Source organism: Athene noctua, chromosome 3 (assembly GCF_965140245.1).
Source record: "Athene noctua chromosome 3, bAthNoc1.hap1.1, whole genome shotgun sequence".
NCBI lineage: Eukaryota > Metazoa > Chordata > Aves > Strigiformes > Strigidae > Athene > Athene noctua.
The window spans coordinates 73,629,114-73,652,007 of record NC_134039.1 but is presented as its reverse complement, the minus strand read 5'-3'; the positions used below and the strand labels follow the sequence as shown (position 1 = coordinate 73,652,007).

At 42.4% G+C, this 22,894-nt stretch overlaps 1 long non-coding RNA gene across 2 annotated transcripts in view; it reads right to left on the bottom strand.

Moving 5' to 3' along the window:
- LOC141959385 (uncharacterized) overlaps positions 1-21,905 on the bottom strand; it is a 78,355-nt gene extending 56,450 nt beyond the window's left edge. The window contains exons 1-4 of one of the 2 annotated variants that reach the window (XR_012633436.1): positions 21,521-21,905; positions 21,277-21,343; positions 19,255-20,894; positions 18,859-19,141 (exon numbers count right to left, since the gene is read on the bottom strand). This is a non-coding gene — a long non-coding RNA (uncharacterized LOC141959385). Of the gene's footprint in view, positions 1-18,858; positions 19,142-19,254; positions 20,895-21,276; positions 21,344-21,520 lie in introns of those variants that run through there. The other variant, XR_012633437.1, reaches the window with a different exon arrangement.
- Between the last annotated feature and the right edge of the window lie 989 nt (positions 21,906-22,894).

The following is a 22,894-nucleotide window of genomic DNA, read 5'->3' as shown; positions in this document are numbered from 1 at the left end:
GCACTTGGCTGCACAGAAGCGATGCCTTCAACCACAGCTTTCCAGAACGTTATAGATATGCATATAACTTAGAGATACAACTTCATGCAGCCATAAAGCCAATCTGATCACTGACTGCTGCCAAAATAGGAGGTTCCCCATCCTGCTTCCCCTGCACTGGCACTCATTTGACCCCACAACAAGCTGTTCAGAGAGCTACACTGGCATCAATCAAGCACTGCAAGAAAACTGTGGTTTTTTCTGCTGACCCAGCTCACTTCAAGTTCACGCGTGTCAGTGCTGGTATGCTGGTGGATTGGGGACGGAAGGAAGCTCACATGGATTGGGGTATGCAACCCGCTTTGCTGAATCACTGAACAACGCACTGTATAACTGGACAGGTTGAAGTGAATTGGTGAAGATCCCTGTATGAACATCTGTTTGGAGTTTACAACTCTATTACTAAGCAACTGTACTGATTTCACTTAGCATGACCAGGTTTGCAGTTTCAATTTTAATACTTCAGGACTAATGCTGGGGCAGCTCATGGCAGCCAGACTTGGTTCTTCAGCACTGTGCAGCATCTGAGAGGTCCTTCATCGAGCACACCTCCGATTTTCCAAGGTTTCTAAAAGCTGTTTCCTATACAAATCACGTTAATTTAGATCACTAGTAAATTGTAGGATTTTTGAAGGTGAGGTCATGGATATATGGCTCTGCTTCTTTGACTTACAATACAATACATAATCTGTACAGCATAAAATTGCAGCCTTAGCAACATATTATTCCCCTCAAAAGCTTGTTCATAAACTGCTATTTTCTACAACATGAATGACCCCACACAGAAATTATTAAATGAAATACAGCAGGTGTTGCTGTTATTCACAAGACATTTTCATTTCCCTGCTGTTTTATCTATATAATCTACCTAATGTTTGGAAAATACAGTAATTAAATGCCTCATTACTTCCCCTCATAATTCAACATCAGATTCTATAAACCTGGAGGTATTAAAAATATAATTAATCTCCTTAAACTCTGGAAAATTTGATTTAATAATCCTGTTTTTTAACTTTCATACAGTTGAAATATGATTAAAATATCACTGTTTTAGGTAGCAAATACGACAGATTAATTCAGCCCCAGCTTTTAAATGGACCTGCACAAAATACACATAGAAATCAGACACCTTCCAAAAAAACCTACCTTAAATAGGATTAAGTGGTCTTAGAATAACCACTAGTCTTATCAGTAGACTGCCATCAAATTAAAAAACGTCCTGCTTTCTCTCATTTATACCCCACTATAGTCCAGGGCAGAGAATCGGACCCTCTAATAAAGAAAGCTGTGTACAGCTGTGACAATGACATTACTCCTGAGCACAGTCACTTATGGTATGAGCTACAGGCTCTGAATTTACCTCCCTTAATTTTGTAAATGTGCTCCCCATTATAAATGCTTTGAAAAGAAACCAACCAGCAAGAGAGAGAAAATAGCAACTGCTGATTTAGAACCCATAGCAAACAGTTCTTTGCCTCAGCTACGATAGGGGGTACATGAATGAATGAATTCACTGCTTTTGACAGCAGCAGGAACTGGGTTGGCTTCCCTGTTCCCAGGGCTGTTCTATTTCTTTGTACCAGGTGCAGAAACAAAAAAGGCAATTCTCAGTGCTGCTATTTGTTCAGAGCTTTGCACCAAGACCAATTACGAGAAGTTTAACAGTTTCTGTTTAAGAGTCACCTCTAAATAAAGGTAATGGCAGCAAGTGTAAGGCTGTGCTGTCTCAAAGGCACCAGGCAGTCTTCCATCTTGTAGGGATCTCCATCACACTCCTCACTAATTCCCAGTAGCACATCAACAATGTGACTAACACCAGCCAGTCTGGAACACAGTCACGTGAATTTATGAATTACTCTTGTTTTAAGGAGAACATTTATAACTGTAGCTTTCCCTGTGGGGGTGAAAGCCTCCATGCTGTGGTACACAGCAGCACCTCTAGGAAGCCAAGAGAAGGCCATCAGCGTTTGAAGCCTCACTGCCAGCATAAGGGGACCACTACTGACTGAACCATTCCCCTGGTGACCAGCATCCACTGGAAAGGAGGCAGAAAAGCCAGCTGAGAGATTTTTTGAAAATACTAAAAAGAGACCCTGTGAAAGGAACGTGAGTCTGAAGGCTTTGTACCCTGATATCCCAAATAGCATAATCCTGTGGAGCAGCAATGACAGCCTGAATTACCAAGGCCAGGACTGGACACAGGAAACAGGTCTGGAAATGCTCCTCACTGAGGCTGATAATATAATTTAGTCTCAACGAAGAACTCAAAAGGTACTCAAACTGCAGACTGAGATCATCCCAGGTTGTGTAGTTTCAACAGAACAGGCTGGATGGGACTATGCAATCATAGAAATACACTATTATCCAGCAATATAACTGTGTGCTTGTAGAAGCACAAAGGTTTTTAGCTTTAAGCAGCTAGTAACCCTTGAACACAATTCACAAAAGCATTGGGCTGCTTCAGCAATACTGTACAGTTAATGACAGATACAGCTGTACGTTCAACTGCAGAGTTTTGGCAGCTATAGCCACATCATGGGACTGCTACATAGAGACACTGAAGAGACACAGAAAGGATGATTTTCCCCTAACTTGTCATTGGGTGTGTCCTTCCAAAAACACTGAAAAGGGGACTCTATTGTGCCAGCCAGCCCAGAAAGAGACTATCCCCAAAACATGGGGATGGCCTAGGTGTTCTCACACCCTTGGGGTCACCAAGAGAGTCCTCGTCCCTGGTTAGAGAATGAGGCTGCAGTACCAGACTAAAGCACACAGGAGCTCTGCATGAAAAAGCAAATTTCGTCCTAAGGGAACTTCTGTTTACTTGAATGCCTTCCCTATAATCCCATTTTATGGGCCACATGTTTTGGGAATGCTGCACGGTCAGGAGATTGCCAGAGACTAAAGGGAGGTGATTACTTTCAGAAGACTGCAGAAAGGCAGGATACAGCCCCAGATGCTCTCATGGCAGCCTTCTACTTTGCTACATCTATATTATCATAACAAATGTTTTGTCTTAAATAGGTACTGAACTCTAGCAAGAAATAGAAGTCGCTGCTTTTTTAAAGTAAGAAAACTGTAATACGAGTGTTTTAAAATTCACATTGAAACACTACTTGCCTGTTTGAAAATGAAATATGAAAAACAGCACCTCAGCTTTGTAAAAGGTAAGTTCCAAGATATAATTTAGGTGAGACAGATTTAAAAAAAGAAGGGAAGATTGAACAACTTTTAGCATTTTTGGCTTGACAGCTCCCTTCTTCACGGATAGGGCCATTAACTTGCAGATGGAAGAGCACACAACTCAGCAATAAACATAAGTAGAGATTCAGAAACACTAACCACCCTATCTCTTTGGTGGGGTATTAGATCCAGATACCCCATTCTCTCTTTCTGCACTAAAGACTGAGCAGGGGTGAAGCAATGTCAACGAAAATTCACCATGCTTGAAGCAAACCATATAGCCTGTAACTTTTTCAGTCTTAAGGTATGTCAATTATCAACTGATTCACATAACTAATAAGACTCATCTACTTTTACCAACACAAAACCTTTTTTCTCTAGCCAGTGACCCTAATGTTTTAATCCTTCCCATTTCAGTAAGAGCAGAGTGCTCAGTACCTGGCAGGACCAAGCACTTGGTAAGCTGCTGTGGTTCCTTTGCATTAGTATTTTCCATATAGTACTCTGAAAAATAAGGCAGGCAGAAAACATGGTGACTTATAATCCTGAAGAACAATGGGCATTTCTGTGAGCTGGTTTTCTACACAGGATGTGGGGTGGGCCTTCTTGAGCTTGTGTAATCTGTCTGGAAGTCCAAAAACCACACTCTGAAAACATGCTTTTCCTGTAACAAAGTCACACACACACAGAGTCTAACATTAGTTTACATGGTTGTCATTCACCATTAAGGAAAATTTTCATTAAAAAATGCTTGAAAAAAATCCCATTATCTCAAATAAGGTACATAGACCTTATCCGATTAAAATATATAGCCTTTTTTTTTTTTTTTAATCCCAGCAAGTAGTGTATTTAGGGATCAAAGCTTCACTTAATTAAAATGGAGTGAAAAGTTGCATCTCTGGTAGTGCTTTAGATGCTAGTTCATGTCCTACAATCACTACAGCCCAGAGACAACTCAAAGGCAGTGAAAACATTTTCATGGAATGCACTGGGAAGGATTTACAAAGTGAAACACATTCAGATTATCCTATGAAGTAAGATTTTCTAGGTGCTCTGATTCTAAAACCCTAGATTTAACAAATTCAAACAGCCCTTTAAAGTCCCTTATTCTAGACACTCCACCAAGACTCTTTCCCCATCCTCCAAGCAACACCAGAAGATGTTCCACCACAAGACAGTGTCTGCTGTACAAGGACTGGACTAAGTATAGCAGAGGTTAAAACACAGGAGAGAAATGGCTTCCTCCAGAACTCTCCTCTGGCACTGCAGGGTAAAAGGACAGCAGATCTGAAGTAGCATATGAAAAAAGCGCATACAGGAATAATGCACAGCTTCACACTATTTCACATTCAGAAAGCTTTAGCAAGAGCTTCTGTATTTATTTTAAAAGCATTCCCATTTACCTAATAGACTGCCTGAAAAAAAGGAACAGCTTCTACCACAGAAATAGTTCCATCACAAACGCCTGTGCTGTATTGCAGAGACAGCACAATAAAGGCACTAGAGTCTTTAGACTGGGCCCTGAACTTAGTCTGGGAGGAATATGCTTCCCAGTAAGAAGCAGGCCAGTACTTCTAAGCATTGGAAGGCATGTCACCACATTACAGAAGCACAAGACTTAACTGATCACCAAGAAAAGGAAAAGTACTGATTATGTTCTTCCTTTAAAAGGTTTAGTTTACTTGAGTTACCTGCTGGAAAAATTGACTACCCCCCCCCCCCCCCCCCCCCCGTTTGCCTCCTGAATCCGTAAGACCTGGTTTATCAAGAACAATTACTGAAATAGAGTTCATATGAATTCTCTTAAAGTTTGCATTCATAGTAAAAACACAGATCTTGTATGTGACACTAAAATTCAGTACCATAACAAACTGTTAGGAATATAGTTCTCACTAGGATGCTGTATGAAGCAGGTATGTATTTCAAAATACTCTATATCAATTTATTACTGTAACTTCTAGGGTTACATATTTTTAATTTGCAGTGAAACTAGATAGTAATTCAAAGCTTTATCTTATTTCTAGTGCTCGCAGTTTTCCAAGTTAATCTTTTTGAAGCTACAGCTTTTTCTTCTGCAAGTGGCTTTTCTTTCTTTCTGTGGGAAATCAGAAAGAATGGGAGTTAAGATTGAGCAACTGGGGGAAAAAAACCCAATACTCTAGCATACTGAAATTTATTTTTGCACGCTATCAGGTTTCAAATGGCTAGAAAACATCAAGAAATCTTTCCCCCCATTTCATACGTTAATTGGATTAGCATATGATATTCGTTTAGGCGAATTATGATGGGATAAATCCTCAGCAACATTAGACACAGCAGTTCCTACCACACCCTGTGATATTTTGACAATTACCACACAATTTGAGTCAGAAACTATTACATTCTGCACAGAACTGTTTGGCTTATGCCTTCATCTCTTGCAAGTTCCTGCCTGAGCACACGCACTACGTAAAAACAGCTTCTGCAGCTATGGAGGGGAAAGCTGCAAGGAAATCCCAAACCCCAGCAGGAAGCAACGTTTCTGTGATTCAACACGTTGAGTCTTTCCTTCTGAGATGGCATCAACCAGTGTAAAAAGCACGGCATTAAATACATGAAAAAAAATCCTTGTCCTGTCTGCATTACAGATCCTGGAATCACTTAAGTTTCAGGTGACTGAGCCCATCTCCCTCTTCAAATTCCACCAAGTATTCCTTTAGTGTACTTTCAGCTAGGGTAGTTTAAAGGAGAAAAGAGACTTGTTATATGTTGCAAGACAACTGTATTTCACCTCCACCAGCTGTGCAAGAGCAGCAGAAAAAGCCTTTTCTGGCTGGATTTACTAGATTCTGATCCTTTTACTTGAAAAAAAAAAAAAAATTTCAATGTAATATGCTTATACCATCACTGTAGTGGAAGTAAAGCAACATTTCTCAGTGAAGGCTTACAACAGTTACCCCAGCACATTGGACAAAGACTGCACATTACAATTAACTGGACAGGAGGAAGGTATAAGCCATTTTCTAGGCAAAATAACAATGAAAAATACCCAAAGAGTTTTGTTAACATCACAAGCCACGAAACAGAATTGAATTCCACTCTGCTCCCTGCAGTTCCCATCTGGTTTTAATTTGCTGGAGAAGACTGAAGCCTGTAATCAAAAAAACAGACTGGGTTGTAAACATTAGTCTCTGCCAGCATTCCTAGTAACTCGTGAAGTACTGGAGTTACCATGGAAAGACAAGGGGGAGGGTGGGAGAAAAAGATCTGTGAAAGTAAGACTTGCTCTGTCATTAAGCTCATTCTTTTAATTGCATTGTTTTAATCCATGAAATGAAAGTGAAAAATGTTTGATGCTCAGAAGAAACACACTTGCAGAAAATCCAGTTCTACTGATCTCTATTATGCTTTGTAACATTATGAAATTAAGCAGGGGAAAGTTGAAAAATATCAGAACAGACTGCCTGGGCCATTGGACCCCCTTGTTTTGTAAAGCTTGGTAATTACTGTTGCCTTATTTATTTCTTGTCATGTTATCAGTACAAGATCTCTGCTTCATTTCCTGCAGGAATATTTTTGTTAAATTGTGACAAACTAACGACACTACAGCTAGGAGCAATATGCCTTCAGTAAGACTTCGCACCCATCTCTGCCTTAAAACTTCCTACGTAACAAAATTCCTCGAGCCAAATTTTTCATGAATCACCAGTTATTAGTTTCTAATTACCTATGCCCCTGACATGAGGCAGTGATGTGCTTTGAAAATCCACTTACACAGTTCAAACAAAGTGCAAAAAAAAGGAGGAAGAGGTGTTTCTGCAGCAACATGGGCCTGGAGGGATTCTGTTTCATATCATACACTAGCTACTCCTCCATTTTGGTTAATCTTAGAGCTACACTAAAAAATTGAGGGCTGAGAGAAAGCTATCTCCTTATCAAAAAGATCAATCCCTTGTTTACAGCGTCCTCTCAGAAATGATCAGCACAACTGAGGTGATGGAGCACCACACTCTGGTATAAGAACAATAACCCACAGGAGTGGGGAAGAGCAACGATAAAGAACACCTCAAGCCACTATTGCGTCTCAAGCTCACAACAGGCCCTGACATACCACTTCTAGTCAGGTCTCATTATGAAGCTGTCAGTGTTCCAACACTGAGTGGAACTCATTCAGTTGCCCTTAACATGGTCCTACTGCTCACCACTTTTTACTTTGCTGGGCGACTACCCAACTGGTTAGCCTTTCTTCCAACTATCTGCAATACCTCCATGACTCCTCCAGCCTCTAGGCCAAGCTAACATGCCCACCAGCTGCTTCAGTGCTGTTCTTATCAATCCCATGCTTCCAGATTTAGCAGACTTCTATACTCACTTCTTGATGGCAGGTGTCATAAGCTAACAGCCATTAAGATTCAGCAGGTCGTCATGTAAGGCTTACTTTTCTTTCACTGTTGCTAAACTTGGCTTTCCATCATTCTCTTATTCTTGGATTAGCCCACCACTTTTCTGCTTGATATCCTCTCATCCCACCAATTCCCACCCTCCTCCCTTCTCTAGCTGTCGGTGCTGCCTTCATTCCTGGAAGTCCTTAATTTCATCTTAATACACTCTCCTTAGCCTTGTTATGGATATATGTCAATCTACCACTTGCTTCCTGTTATTATTGATCTTCCATCAACAATAAAAAAAAAACCTTCAACCAAGTGGTTTCTTCTTCCTTTGTGCTCAGATGTTAGTGTAATTAGAAGCAATTAAAAGTAATACATGCTCATACACTCAGCTCATAGCAGTTCAGAGTGACCATTACATGAAGAATTTACCCAAGTCTTTTAGTTAATTCTCAGCTTCTGAGATACACATCAACAGGCTACATTATACATGGCTAACTCCCATCTGTTTCACACATCTGACCAGCACCTGGAATTATGAAAGGCTCATTTTGAAACAAAAGCTTATGAAACCACACCCACCCCAAACCTCCACCCACTACTTAGATACACTCTTTTCCCATGCATGATCACAAGTTGGACAAGCTTTTTGGTGAGTTCTCAAACAAGCAGCATGAAACTTTGTTATAAAGCATAGACCTGAGATCTGGAGCATGATTCCCCCCACATTCCCATTCTACCTTTATGACTGGGACTTAGGGAAGCTAAAAACATAACAAGAATAGGTGGTGCTATCAGCCCTGCTTATGTTCAGACCTTTCAATACTCAAAAAGGACTTGTGTGCAATTAGCGGACCCTACTGTTGGAAGGGAACATATATTGACTTAAGCCTCTGTCTTTCACATGATTCACTGCTTTAGCTTATGTTTATATACTGTTTAATAACAAGCAATTCCTTTTTACCTTTTGATATGGATAGTTCGACCAATATCCAACTAAGTGTTCACCCAGCTGTTAAGTTTGTTACTAATTTTGTATTAAATTACTGTAAGAAGATGAGAATTCCTTGGATGGAACTGCAAAGCAAACTGCACAAGCCTGTAGAATTACCAATTTAAAAGTTTCACTAGCAAAATTCTTTATTTTCATTCACCAATTAAAAATATATTTGAGGGCGAATGGAATTGCTCAACCTTCTCACTAGTCAAGTGACCATACTGCTATGTCTTTTTAACTGAATGAGCATGATTCAGACATCAGGGGATTAAAGTTTTACTGTCTGTGCCTAAGTAGTGATGCAAGAGGTTGCAAGTCTTGCAAGTAAGCAGACACTCCATTTTTTCCAGAGTTCAAGATCTTGAAAACAGTATTCTCAATCAGTATCCTTTCATACATAGGTAGTTTTCCAAGCCAATGACAGCATGAAATTTTTGCTTCAGTAGGAAGAATCACAGTAAGCAGCTGAGATCTGTTCAGTTTTCTAGAATTCTAACTTTAAATGAAATGAAAACCCAGAGCAAACTGAAAACCAACATTCCCAAACAGAGTATGACCACCACTGCTAAATAAGTGGAAAATACATAGTGGAAAACACTGGAAAAACTCCAGCAAAAGACTGGAGGGAAAGCACAGTTCTACACTGTAGTGACATTTCTGTGTAGCTGCTGGAAGAGCATGCTAGGACAAGCCTGCTGTTTCTATCTTTGCTTCACACATGGGGACACTTCTGCATGCCAAAGCTAGTATTTATCTGCTTCTTGCCCAAGTGATTCTAGGTCTGTTCTGCACATGTTTCAGTGCCAAGAAGCTTCATGCTTTTAGGTGGATTGCTGCAGACTGATTTTTGTCAGGAAGAGAGATTATTTACACTAAGGGTATGTGCACATTGATTGCAAATATGAGATCCACACAATAGCCCTAGATGATTTTCCTCATTAATTTAACACCTGTGTACTGCTGCCAATAAACTTCTGCTACAACAGTGGTCTTCTACAGTTTTTACAGTACCAGTAATGAGGACCATATGCATTTTTTTTCATTTCTCCCCTAGGAGAAAATCCAAGGCACTGCTATGGGTTTCTTTATGCCTCTAAGGATCAAGGTAGCAATTTAGGGGGGGTGGGGTGGTGTTTAGGTTTTATTTTTTCTAAGTGGAAGCACTTTGGCATAGCTTGAACTAGAGAGGTACTGTTACCAAGTTATGATATTCCTTTGCTCTACAGTATGGATATGTACCAAAACTTACAAGTAGGAGTAATTTGTAGCTATGGATAAGAAGAGAAGTAGCAGCTGATGCTAAGACATTAATGGTTATTACCTAAATATATTCATGTTATAATGACTAAGAGGCACTGGAGTATTCAGTTTCACTGACTTCTCATGTTAGTCATGCCTGTGCAAAGCATCAAAGTTCCTATGACAGCAACTGGAGAAGGAGTAATTCTAGTTATAAGCTTTAATAGCCATGTTTTGGGAACTATCCATATACAAGTGACAAGTAAACTGCATTCTCATTTCAGTTGAGAGGCTTGATGTCTTTGTGTTGTCTGAAAAGAAAGCATACTGCCAAAGTACTGCAATGTAACTGCAGTGGTTGTACTACCCCTTCCACAAAAGAGATCAGGAAATGTACTGACATTGTTCAAATGGAGCTGATAAACCAGCTCAGGGCTGCTATTTTTCTTCCCCTTGTCTAAGGTATCCAAGGTTTTGGGGGGAGGGGAAGACAGGAAGCAAGCACTATTCCTGCTCCCCAAACCTAAAAATAACTGAGACAGTATTGCTGCAACATTTAAGCCACAGAAGCACTCAATAAAGCCTGTAATATTTATACTCTGGGCAAACAGTCACCAAACTCTCAGTTTTTGCCCAGTATCTTTTTATCATTATCCAAACAGATCAGGAGATTGTGGCAGGAAAGTTTACTTTTCTGAGGGTAGACATGAGCCTGTTGTCAGCTGTGTTTTTAAACTATAGCTTTTTTTTCTGCTAGTATTTTAGAAGCCAGTTAAGCAGCAACTACTGAACTGTTCTGACTTGTTAACTCAAGCACTAGGTTCTCCCCCCCCCCCCCCCTTCAAGCACCTCTTGGTCTGTCACGAAAAATTGACAGGTCTGTCCGTTTCTTTCATATTAGAACACAAAGGAAACAAACATCTCTATATTTAATTTGGGTACAACATTCCAGAGAAAACTTGAAGACAAACAGCATGAGTGAACAGCTAGAAAAAAAGGCATACATTACACTGAAGTTAGAAAAAATTACATACAGCCAGCTGCCACTAGACAGATTTTCCATGACTGTATAAAAATCAGACTGCACTAAATCATGTTCTTTCTCCTTCCATTTATAAACATGGAAGTTAAATTCCTAGTAGTTGAGAGTTGTAAAAAACAAGAGATTGATTATGCCATGCAGACCAACTTGAGTCATACAGAGCATTTGCAGGACTTTGGAGGCATGCTTACAGGCTTCATATTCCAGTTCTCCTGCATTTAACAAGGCTACCGATTTGGTAGTTAGAGGTTCTCCCTCAGAAAGCTACAAAAGGAGATTGGGCATGAACATCTAGTTCTGAAACAGGATTCAAGAGAAAAAGGCAAACCTAATTAAAGGTAAGCACTTTCATTTTTCTTAGCTGTTCATTCTTGAGGAATCTTCCTCATTCTTCAGTCAGTTTCCATGGCTTCTTTAGGTCCTTTTATTGCACAGGAAGCCTAGAAGCTGATTTTGAAGTCTGGTAGGCAGGTGAAAATTTAGACACAGAATTACCACTTTTTGGAGCTAGCCTCCAGCCCAGTCATTTCCTTTTGATGTTTAGAAATAACGGTGTGTCATTCAGATATAGCAAAACTATCTTCAGTTTTGAAAGTAAAAGTCTTTATATCTGTGAATAAAAACAACTTAAATAGGTCTTACATGCTATATTGCTAGCTTATACATATTACCACTGACTGTGATATACCTTAGTACACCTAGTTAGTTGTACCCATCCACAAACCTAGAAAAGGAGACAATCATGTGATTATTTTCTCATCCCAAAAAAAGATGGCTTCCAGACACCCTTTCCACCCCAAGACTCCAAAGATTACTCAAATTTCACATATGGGCAGGAAACCAAAGTATACCACATGGCCAGAAATCCATAATAGTTCAGATGCAAGTTCCCAACAGGAAGGAAGTTATAGTTAAATACAAGTCTAATCTGTGTTTCCCTTCACGAGCTCCATAAGATGAATGGAAAAAAGCCCGGCTTTCCTGTTGCACAACAGCTAGCAATCATATGATGTAGTATGCAGCACAACTGCTTGAAATAGGGATGTTATTCACATGCAGAAGATCCCCCTCTAAACTGGTCTTTCAGAATTCCACAGCTGCATACAATGCCTCCATTTTCATGTCTACGATCTACTCTAGACATAGCCTTGAGCTACTTAAAAGTTCCAGAACTACAGGTTAGGCCTGCTTATTTTCCAACCAAGATAGCCAGATTTTAGTCAGGTTTCCCTCTTACAGTCCAGCTTTTTGCTGCAGTTATAGGCAGGACCTCTAATGATGATATGATGTACTCAATTGTACTCAATTCAGTTCAGGCTCTTTTTTTTTTTAAACAACACTTAAAGCCACCAGTGCTGGTGAGAATACTTTTGCAGTAACTATTCTCTGGTTAACATCAGGAATACACCCTTTTCTTCAGCCCATCTATTTTTTCCTGCCCCCTAAAGAGCTGCAGATACCTCTAGAGGCATCCAGTCATCCTCCCTTTGGTCACCTGTAATTGTAAAAACTGGTCATTCACACCTATCAATATTTCAAGTTTTGTTTTAGCTTACATGTACTGAAAAAGTTACTTCACAAAAACTAAATGGATCTTGGGTATATGTTATGAAGTTTGTTCACAGAAGAATGTATTTAATTCTTATTTTTCCTGCAACAGTTGAGCATTGAGTACTTGATACTAAGGGAGTTTCAAAAACCTATCACAAGTCAGACATGCTCCTTCTTAATGGGACTCAAAAAAATACACATTAAAAAATATCAATGCTTATGTTAGACTTGTGTAAGGGGAAAGCAAGTTAGTTTAATGAAGCATCTCATTTTTATCATATGACAAGTAGAGCAAGATTTCAGCTTGAGCTAGAATAAAAGTGTTTAAGCAGTAAAGAAACTTCTTCACTCCAGTGCCAACTGGGCATATCCAAAATTCAGACTGAGTAAGAATCTTAGAGGCACATGAAGAAAAACAAGATCTACTGGACCTACCTTTTTGGACACCCAGATCAGTTTTTTGGGCTTTGGTGGTCTACTAGTATAGTGGAGGGATGATGCAGAAGGGTAAAGAGTACCAACTCCAAAATAATACTCACTCTTGCACCATGTAAGAAAAACCCACTACCTATTTTAAACTGTTACTTCAGACATCCCTTAAAGGCTTTGGATTTTAAATACAGAATGGCTTCTCAACAGCTGTGAACCTGAAATATCCAAGACTGCAACACGTTATTTCTAGGAAGATGCAACAGATGTTATACACTTGTTAATATGTACATCCTATTCTAAACAGGATGTAGAGTTTACTTGTACTGAGAGTAATCAGTACATAATTGTTGCTCAACCCTATTCAAGCAAAAAGAAGAGGCACCCAGAGCAAGATGCTTCCTGTTAAATACATAGGCTGTGTGTGTGTGTGGGGGGGAATATCTAAGCTTTATGCAGCATCTACAGACATGCACAAGTACCTTCCAGCAGGTCACTTCTTGCCTAGAACGAGTATTTGTAGACAGCTCAATCCCTACTTACTTGCAATATGCCATTTACAAAAATATATTGAAAGAATGCAATTAGACATATGAGGAATTTGAAACACAAGCCTATAGTTCTGATCAGACTAGGTAAGGCAGAGTCATTAACCTGGACAGACCCAAGCATATGAATATTCTTGTTAAGTTATAGAAGCGTATGGAATTGAGGGGCTTTTGTTCTGAATGAGGAAACACATGCTGCAGTATCATTGCACTATTGAAGTTAAAGGACATGTTTAAGCAAACAGACTTAAACAGGAGATCAAGTGCAGAAGGTATCATACCCTTCAAACACATTACCTTGCTTTGCTAACTGCAAGATGAAGTTACAACAGGTCCAATTGTAAGTCTTCCTCCTTCATAGAAGCACTAACATTTGGCCTACAAGGTGAAATTTAGGTAGCTGCTCTTCTCCTTGGTATCTGTTAACTACTCCAATTAAATGGGAACAGGATTATTAAGTAGTCACACCACTGAAATAAAAGACCAGTTAGACAGCAGCTGCACTTCCAAGGCAAATAATATTTGTAGTGCAGTAAAGTGTAGAGGAGCAGCTTGCCTGTTCTAGAAAAAAAACCCAAACAAACCAGAAGACCCTGCACTGCCAACTCTTAAGGAAGTAGTGAAGGATTAGCTACAGCTTTCAGGGTACAGTCCTAATAATGCTTTGAAACAATGCTTCCCTCCCATCAATCAGGTCTACACTAGTAGAAACTGCAGTGTTTTGAGGCTCTCTTGAAAGAGTTCTAAGACATGTGAACTCAGTACATTGATTTTGCACCATAATTCATTTTACAGCAGCATGACTATTTTTTCTTCCTGTACATAGTAGTTAGCCCAGTCTGAAATATCCCTGCCTGCCAGTTTTAAAAGACAAACAAAATCAAGTCTAAATGGTTCATCAGTAGTCTTTATTTTCAGCCAAAACTATGTAATATATATTCTCCGAAGTGGTCCTTCAATTTAAGAATTTCCTCCCTAGTATACCAAGAATATGGTAACACTCATATTCAGTGTTTATATTTCAGGTCTAGTCTGAAGTAGATCGTCTTGGACAGAGAGGAAAAACCCTAAAATACTAGCATACAGAACTTGGTTGCATTTTTTAGGCAATTTTCCAATGTTAGTGGCAATTTAAAGGTGGTGTACAACACTATCACACAATTGTAGTAAATGGGTTACTGCAACTCAGTAGGAGATTAAGCAAAGCCACCACATTTAATATTCGCCAGGACAGATACCATTTGAAGTGTTCCAGCTCTCAACTCCTTGTACTCCATTAGCTGCAAAGCAGGTGCTTTGACACTAGCCATCAGGATTCCTATTAAACTTTGGTTAGTCTGTCAAGCACCATAAACCTGTATCTTTTATTATAGGGTAGTTATAGCCAAGGACTCAACAGCCCACTGCCACTATATCCTAGTGCCACTATATCCTATCATCATTTCCCCTCCCCAACAGAAGTGAGCCAAAGATTCAGCTTTCCTATCTCTGTAGAGACACTCGAGTTCACAAATTGCTGTTAGCTGAGCCCAGACACTGTGGCTCCTACATGAAGGATATAGCCTTTCCTATGCTTGTACAGAGATAGGAGACAGAAACGTTTCTCAGAAACAGTTTAAAAATAGGATCTGACAACTGCCCAGCATGCCTTTATAAGCTTATGAGCTTGCTGTAGCATATGAATGCTGGGGTAACGGAGCATAGCTCTGGAAATGAATTTGAAGTGTAGCACCACCCTGATAAACACAGTAGCTTTCATTTTGTGAAGAGTAGTTTTCTAAATCAGGATAGCTGTGACAATGGCATTTTAAGAAACATACTCTTACAAAGTTTTTTAATTAGAAGGCCCATAGTTCTTCTGAATGGAATTTGAGACAATTTACCCTGTCTCAGCAGGTAAGACTACATCGAGCAATCTATCATGAGCCCAACATTTGGCCACAAACAGTGGCCCAAAATGAAGCAGCACAGTTTAGCACTTACTGGGGAATAAAGCTGCTAAAAGACCTTAGGCCAGAGACTAAATTACTATCTCAATCTCATGACCTGCTATAATCTCACAGTCTGTTCAAGGGATTATTGCTTTGCCTGCACTAATAAAGCAGCACAGCTCTTCACCTCCAGTTTTTTTTGCATTTCTTTAGAACTTCACTTAAATCTGGGGAAATCACATGACAGTCATCAACCTGATAAGGAAAGGCGGGCACAGGGAGACAGGAAAAAGAGTTTAGCAGAATAATTAGACGCTAATGCTTGTTTTCCAGATAGCTCTTTCAGACTAAATTCTTCTGTGCCCTCCCTATTAGTTTTGACACTCTCCAGATCTACCACACAAGGCAGTTTGGTCTACAGCAGTGGTACTAACACTGGATCAAGCAGCTATCAAAGATCCACACACATGACAACCAACTGGACAGAAAGACACATAATTTCTGTAGATCAGATACTAAGGATTGAACTTCACCAATACAAAACTGCATTTGTTGCCAACCTACTGAACTTTGCAGGAAACAAACCCATTATTATAGCCAGTGGTAGTCAATATCAGAAAGCTACCCATTTTGAGTATACCATTCTGCTGTCAGACTTCTGTACTTGTGAAACTGGTTTGAGTCCTAATAGGCCACACGGAATAGGACTACAGCAGTCTCCAAAACAAGTCACAGTAAGAAGTTTCAGCAGAAATAAGGAACCTCTTTTGTCCAACACTTAACCAGACAAATACAGCAGCTAAGTTTTGTTTGGTTTCCAAGCTTACAAGCAACACAAACACTTGCTTTGCTTGTGACAGGTCCAGCTGCATTCTGGGATGTTGGAACCCACAGTTCAGCAACTTCCTGACTCGGGCATGTCCAAACTCTGAGAAAGTGGCAGTATTCTCCCCCATTTTCTTCCTACAGATCCTCAAGAGCCACCATTGTGTTTACACAGCCTGCACCTTAACACTCAGTCAAGGAACCATTCTATTGCTTTTTTTTTCCCAGCATCCTCATCAAAGAACTGTTACTGACAGGGCTTCAGGGCTAGTGGTATAGTATGATCAGCTTAGAGCACTACCTTACTTATGAAAGTAACTACACAGAGCTTAACATTGCTCTCCTCCAAAGCAACCAGAAATTCATCATAAAGACTCTACTTCAAATAACAAGGTCATGCTAGAAGGAGAAAAAAAAAAAACAACACTGCCCCACATCACTACCCAAAGGTCATACCAGTGAACTGGACTCAGTGCAAATTCCCACTAATCCTGGGATTAGCAGGCCACACAACAGCTTTAAACTGGCTTCTTTAAGTGAGGAACTCAACTGTTAAGAATTGTAGAACCAGCCAATACCTTGTTTTCCTTCTAGAGAAAAACCTTACTAGCGCCAACTTTTTCAGAAAAACTTATAACACAAAGCCTGAAGTGGTGTGCAAAGTAAGTTCCTGCCCTGTCCTACTGCTGTTCAAACCTTGGAACGCTGTCTTTCCACATCCAGGTGCATAAACTGATCAGTCAGAAGTCATTGGACCTCCTCTACTACATGCAAATAACGCATATTCATTTAACTAGTGAACGCTGTGACCCACAGGGCTGGTTTTTTTTTTTTTTAGATTAGCTCAGAAATCATCCAGTAATTCCTCACTGAATACCCCAGTTATTATCAGCCACTTCTGTAAGAAGCAAGCCTATTCCAAATTTTACCCCATTGCAACAAAGCACCTTAAGTCCGAAATCCTGTGAACACTTAGCTACTTGAGAAGAAATGGCATTCTACTTATTTCTGTAGGCTATCATCGGAATGAATCTGAAATGATCTTGCCACCTACAACTGCAGAACAACGTAGCTGTGCCTGACATACTCTTAGTTTTGAATTTTTTTTTTTTTTTTTTAGTGTGCTTGACTCCTTAAGCAGCAATTCTGGCTGCAATAGCCAAGTGCCTTTAAGAGTTGCCTCTCAAAACTCCCTAAGAACAGAATCTTCGCTGAGAAAAAAACCACACCTAATTTCACTAACAGTTAAACTGCACACCTCCATTCTCCACACAGCTGCTTCTCCCTATTCCTGTTCAAGCAGGTGTGTTTGTGAAGCCACGAAATGAACACTCACATCAGAAAACCATCCATTACAATAACGCTTATGCTAGATACATTCTTCCCTTCTACTTCCCACATGATCACTAACACCATCAAAAAAGGGGTGGTGCAGAAGCAAGAATGAACAGCTGGGAAAGGTGCGGGATCCTATTTCAGCATGAGCACCACTTCAACTGTTTCAACTATGTCATTAATTCATACTCAGATCTATTACGCTGTTAGTATCTCTCTCCTTTCTCCCCTAAATACCCTTGAACTCCTGTCAGTCCCTTTGTAAGGCTTAAAGGTAAACAACAGTGTTTAAATAACAGATCTTAGCAAAGGCACAGGCCCCATATACATGCACAGACAGGCAGGCTATCATCGCAAGTTAGAATCACAAGTCTGACTGCTGGAGAACATCCAGACAACTGAAATACCCTTATTAAAAGGAAAGAATTGTAGTTCACTAGGAATTGTTTCTCTCCCTGGTAGGCTACCATAAATGCAAGCTACATGTCTGTTTTTTACCCAGTCTCCTTCCTTTACAGCTCCTTTTCTTCCCCTCACCTTCCAGATTAAGACACAGCTTGCATCCGACTGGCCTTTGGGCAAATCCCCTCCCCCAGAGGTTTCCATCTCAAAGGAGCATGCGCATGTTTTTTACTCATCATCTGCAGCAGAAGTAATTCAGAATGCATCAGACATTGTTTTGAGGCTGCACTGCAACACTGCTGAAGCTATTGCTTCTTTGAAGATAACTAATACCGCTTCCCTGAGAACAGCTAATAAAACATCCTTGAAACAATAAAATACTATAAGCTCATTAAAACCTGCCTTCATTTCTAGCTTTGTAAAAGAATAGAGACACCTCAGTTCAAGTACTGCTGCAATAAACTACCCGTTACACAGAGAACTTTTAAAGTAGTTCACTTCTTGGTTTTCAAGCAAAATCTGTATTAATGTGAGCTACCTAAAAGGGAGATTTAAGAATTAAAGCTCTAGCTGCCATAATTAAGCTTCTGAATTCCAGTATTCCATACAAACTACTCTAATGTAAGCATTCAAACTAGTCCTGTCCAGCGAGGTAGGCAACTACTTCCTATTTCATCATTATAGAATACATGCCTAAATGCAAGTACTAATAAAACAGAAATGTGTTTTTTCCTCATCTTCAGTTCAACTTAACGTTCTTCAGTTAATGGATCTGCAAGGAAATATTCACCATGTCAGGTCCCAAATAAATCTCTTCTGTATCAAAAGAATCAATGTACTCCAAAATCCTCTCTGGAAGCTTCCATTACAGAGGGAGTATTTACCTTGTATCACATTATGCCTACACAAGAAGAATCAGTAATCCAGTCAGTTAAATGTTTGGTCAACAAAACAACTGCCACCTCATAACAGCATTTCCAGTAAGCTTTATTTTAAAAACAAACAAACAACTCGGACTCAAAATCCTGCTCTTTATAGCAGTCTGCACAGAACAAAGTTGGATGGTGCAATGCTCAGCTAACAGCCACTATCTGACACTCAAAAAAGGCCAAGGGGTGAACTGTTCTTTTAGGAAGTAGAGTTCATATCCTAAAAGCTAGACTCAAATGAGACTCCTAACTTTTGAGTGCTTCACACTGTGTCATCCTTAATTACAGTCTCCTCCATTTCTTTCCTGGTATCCTTTATATAACCTACAAAGGAAAAATGTAGCACTATTAGTTAGATGCTTCCAATCCTGTTCTTCCACCCCTCCCCCCACAACCTGCCCCGCAGGCTGTAACTGCAATTAATATGGACTACTTACAGTAGCTCCCAAGTCCCCAGTCAGTTCTTATGTAACTAGACTCCACCTCACCATATTACTTATGTAACATGTATTAAGTAGCGTCTATTATACAGGAGTCTTCTGTATTAGTCATATGCTCAGTTACTTTCATTCCAGGAGTTCTCACACAACACATTCACCAAATATTCAAGTTTTGTATCCCCCACCAGGTTACTGCTGTGGAGGAAAGAAATAAAAAATATTCACATCTATCTGGGGACAGACGGAGAACCGAAAAAGTGCTATGAAACATTTCTAAATAGAACAAACAACCATCCTTAAAGCATCAGCAATTTTAACTGTTCATTTGTTCACTGGGTTAGATGCAGAGGCTAAATTTACACCCTGACACGCAAGAACAAGAGGTAGGAACTAGCACTGAAGTGCTCTGAAAACACAAGAAGCCCACCCAAACAGTAACACAAGTTGCACTCGTTAAAAGAAAAAATGAAAAGTGTTACGGTTGGAAAACAAACATTTTTTACTTCCCCATCACAATACTGAAATTAAAAGAGAGCCAGGAAAAAAAATATCTGCCAAGCTTCTAAGCCTACCCAGACCTGCGTGACAAGTTCATTTTCCTATGAACCTCAGAAAGTAAGACATGGGGCATCTTCACGATATTTGCATACCATAGTTTTCATTTGCACTAAGAATATACTTCAATCCGGTGTTAAAGATGCAGGCCATCCACGGCCTAACTTTGTAAAACATGCCACATTATCTCACTGAAAAGCTGCTCAACTCCTACAACAGGATCCAACAACATACAAATAAAAGAACATCGATCCGTTTTTCCGTAACGAAGTTCTGCTCAAATAGAATAAAGTCATTAATAGCGTGCAGATTTTTCCTTAGGCCCCCCCACGCTGTACCCCCGGCAAAGCAACGCTAGAAATGCGACGACCTCCTCATCAGAAGAACAACTCCGCATAGCCTGTACATCTTCCTCGGCTGTTTTAATGAGGTCATTTAAACATCGCTTAAACCGACTCTTTCAGTAAGAACCATTCTAGGATTCCGGGGAACCTAACTTACAGAGAAAAGTGCTCTCGTACACGAGGAGGGGAAGCCGAGCGAGAGCGGGTGCCATTTACGTTAAACACCCGGCCGCTGGAAGGCCCAGCGCCGCAGCCGCGCTCCGCCCGCTCCCACAGTCGGGCGGAGCGCGGAGGCGCCGAGGGGGAACTTTCCCTTGCAGTGGGTAAAGCCTTACGCAGAGAGGGGGCGGAATGGAAAAGCTTCCCCCGAGAGCAGCTACACCCTGGAGATGGGTGGAGAATACGGAGAGGAGCGAGAACCTTCCTCAGCGGCAGCTACACCCTCGTGCATAAGGTTAATGGGGGAAGGGAAATGGGAACCAACGCGGCACCGACGGCGCTGTGCGGGGAGGGGGGAGGGATGCAGGGACTCTCCCGGGCAGCCGCCGCCGCCGCCTCAGCCAGCTTGGTCTGCAGCCAAACCCCACAAGAATGCAACGCGGTCACATGACCTCCGGCGGACGTGCAACTCCCTTCCCTCTCCAGGGAGACCCTGCGCCATCTTGTACTGACGCAGTTACAAAAGCAGGCACGAGTTGCTCCTCTCTCGCTCTTCCCCCTCTCCTCACAGCCCCGGCACTGTTTGGGAAGGAGAAGCAAAGGCCTGGTCCTGCTTTCCTTTTCATCGGCTCGTCGGGGATCCCCCGCCCGTGAAGTCCTCCCTCGCGCTGGGATCATGGCGCCCGTTTTCTCCCTTTGCACCAGCCTCCCCCGGCAGCTCCCAACCCTGCCCAGCTGCGGCTGCCCCTGCTGCAGGATGATGTCAGCGCCAGCCAATCGGGGCGCGCCGGGCCGGCCCGGCCGGCCCGGCCATTGGCTGCCGCGCAGCTCCCTCCCCCCTCCTGACTCAAGTCTCCGCCGCGGTTCGCTGCGGAGCCGCAGCCAAGGCACAAGCGGGGGGGAGGGGAATAGGAGGGGAGGAAAAAAAAACCCTACACAAAAAACCGACAACCAAACCCACCAAGACGCCAGCCGCCATTTCGCGCAACAACAGGCAGAACCCGAGCGAGCAGCCCCAGCCAAGCGCCCTAAGGAGAGAGAGAAAGAGAGAAACAAGAGACACACGCATAGAAGAGTTAGACAGGAAAAAATACCCAGACTCCGCCATGATCACAAGACGTTTAATCGCCCCCCTCCTCCCTCAAGACTCAATGCCCCATTACAGCCGCCTCCTCTGCGTCCAACCAGCTAGCAGATCCCTTCACCTCGGCTCCCTCCTGCCGCAGCAGCAGCTGTTTAGAGCCCCAAACTCTCTCTGCCCAAGGTGTGGGGGGACGCTAGTCTATGGCGCTGCGGCTAACTGCTTCTCCAGTCACCCGATTGTGGCGGCTCCATCGAGGCAGGGTAAGAGCTGCCAGCCCAGCTTTTATCTGGTGCCCCGAGTTTGCGCACTGAAGGAGACTCGCTCAGCCCCTGGTGGGCGTCGAATGAAACCCCAGCCGCCGCCTCCCCTCCCTCAATCAGCCATATCGCTGGAGGGGCTGAAGCCGGGCAGGGAAGGCAGGGCGGTGTGCGGGCAGAACAGGAGCTGGGAGAGGATATGGTGGAAGGAAGCGGAGCTCGGTGCTAAACGGCAGAGGCTGCCTCTGCCCTGAAACGCTGAGTGAGCGTCTCGCTCTGCCAGCTCCCGCTGGTCGGAAAAAAGCAGACCATACCTGCTCCCCGAGTGCCGTTCCCTAAAGGGGAAACGAGGCTCGTTCACTGCTCGTTTAGTTCCCTGCAGAAGAGAAACGCCTTCAGCTAGTGTTGTCCCACCCGCCTTAAGACGCTGGCTCCCACTTGCCTTATATATGAGCCTTAAACGCTTCGGGGAAGAGTCTCAGCTTGAAGCGCCTTATTGACAAGGGAGGTTCAGTCAAAACCTCCACATCGCCCTGAACGGGTCTCGGTCAAAGCTCCCACTCTCTCTCCTTTCTCGCCCCCCCCCCCCCCCCCCCCTTCCCCGCCCCTCAAGTAAGTTCCTCTGCGTGAGATCTGGCCGGCTTGTCGCGTACTTTGTAGCGAAAATTTACTCCTCAGGTTGAGATTCATGAAGAATAGGTATGCTGAGAGTCACGACGGCCCTGAGGAGGAAGCCGGAGGTGGTGGTGGGGAGAGCGGCTGAGGAGGGAGTTTTGGCGCTTCTGCCTCGGAGGATGCAGTTCTGAGTCAGACACATCCTCCCGCCCAGGTTCGGTTCCCACATCAGCCCGGGACCGAGCCCCTGCCCCTCCCCCGCCGTCTGCGCCTCCGGGGCTGCGGATCGCCCCCGGCACCAGCCCCAGCTGCAGCCACCCCTCCTCCGCTGCCCTACTTCCCTCCACATCTCCTCACGGCCCCCCTGCCCAGCCCCTGCCGCAGTCTGGTGTCTCGGCCGCGCCCAGGCCGGGCCGTTCAGCGTAACGTGCAAAGCGCTCTTGCAAAATGGACACTGAGGGCTCGGCGGGCGCAGACTGCGCTCCCAGCCCATAAGCAAAATGGCGGCTTTTTGGCTTCGCATTGGTAACCCTGCCCCTGCCAGGCGGGGCGGGTGAGCCCCGTGCAGTGGGAGGGAGGGGAGAGTGGACGCCATTTTCCCAGAGAGAGGCAGTGACATAGAA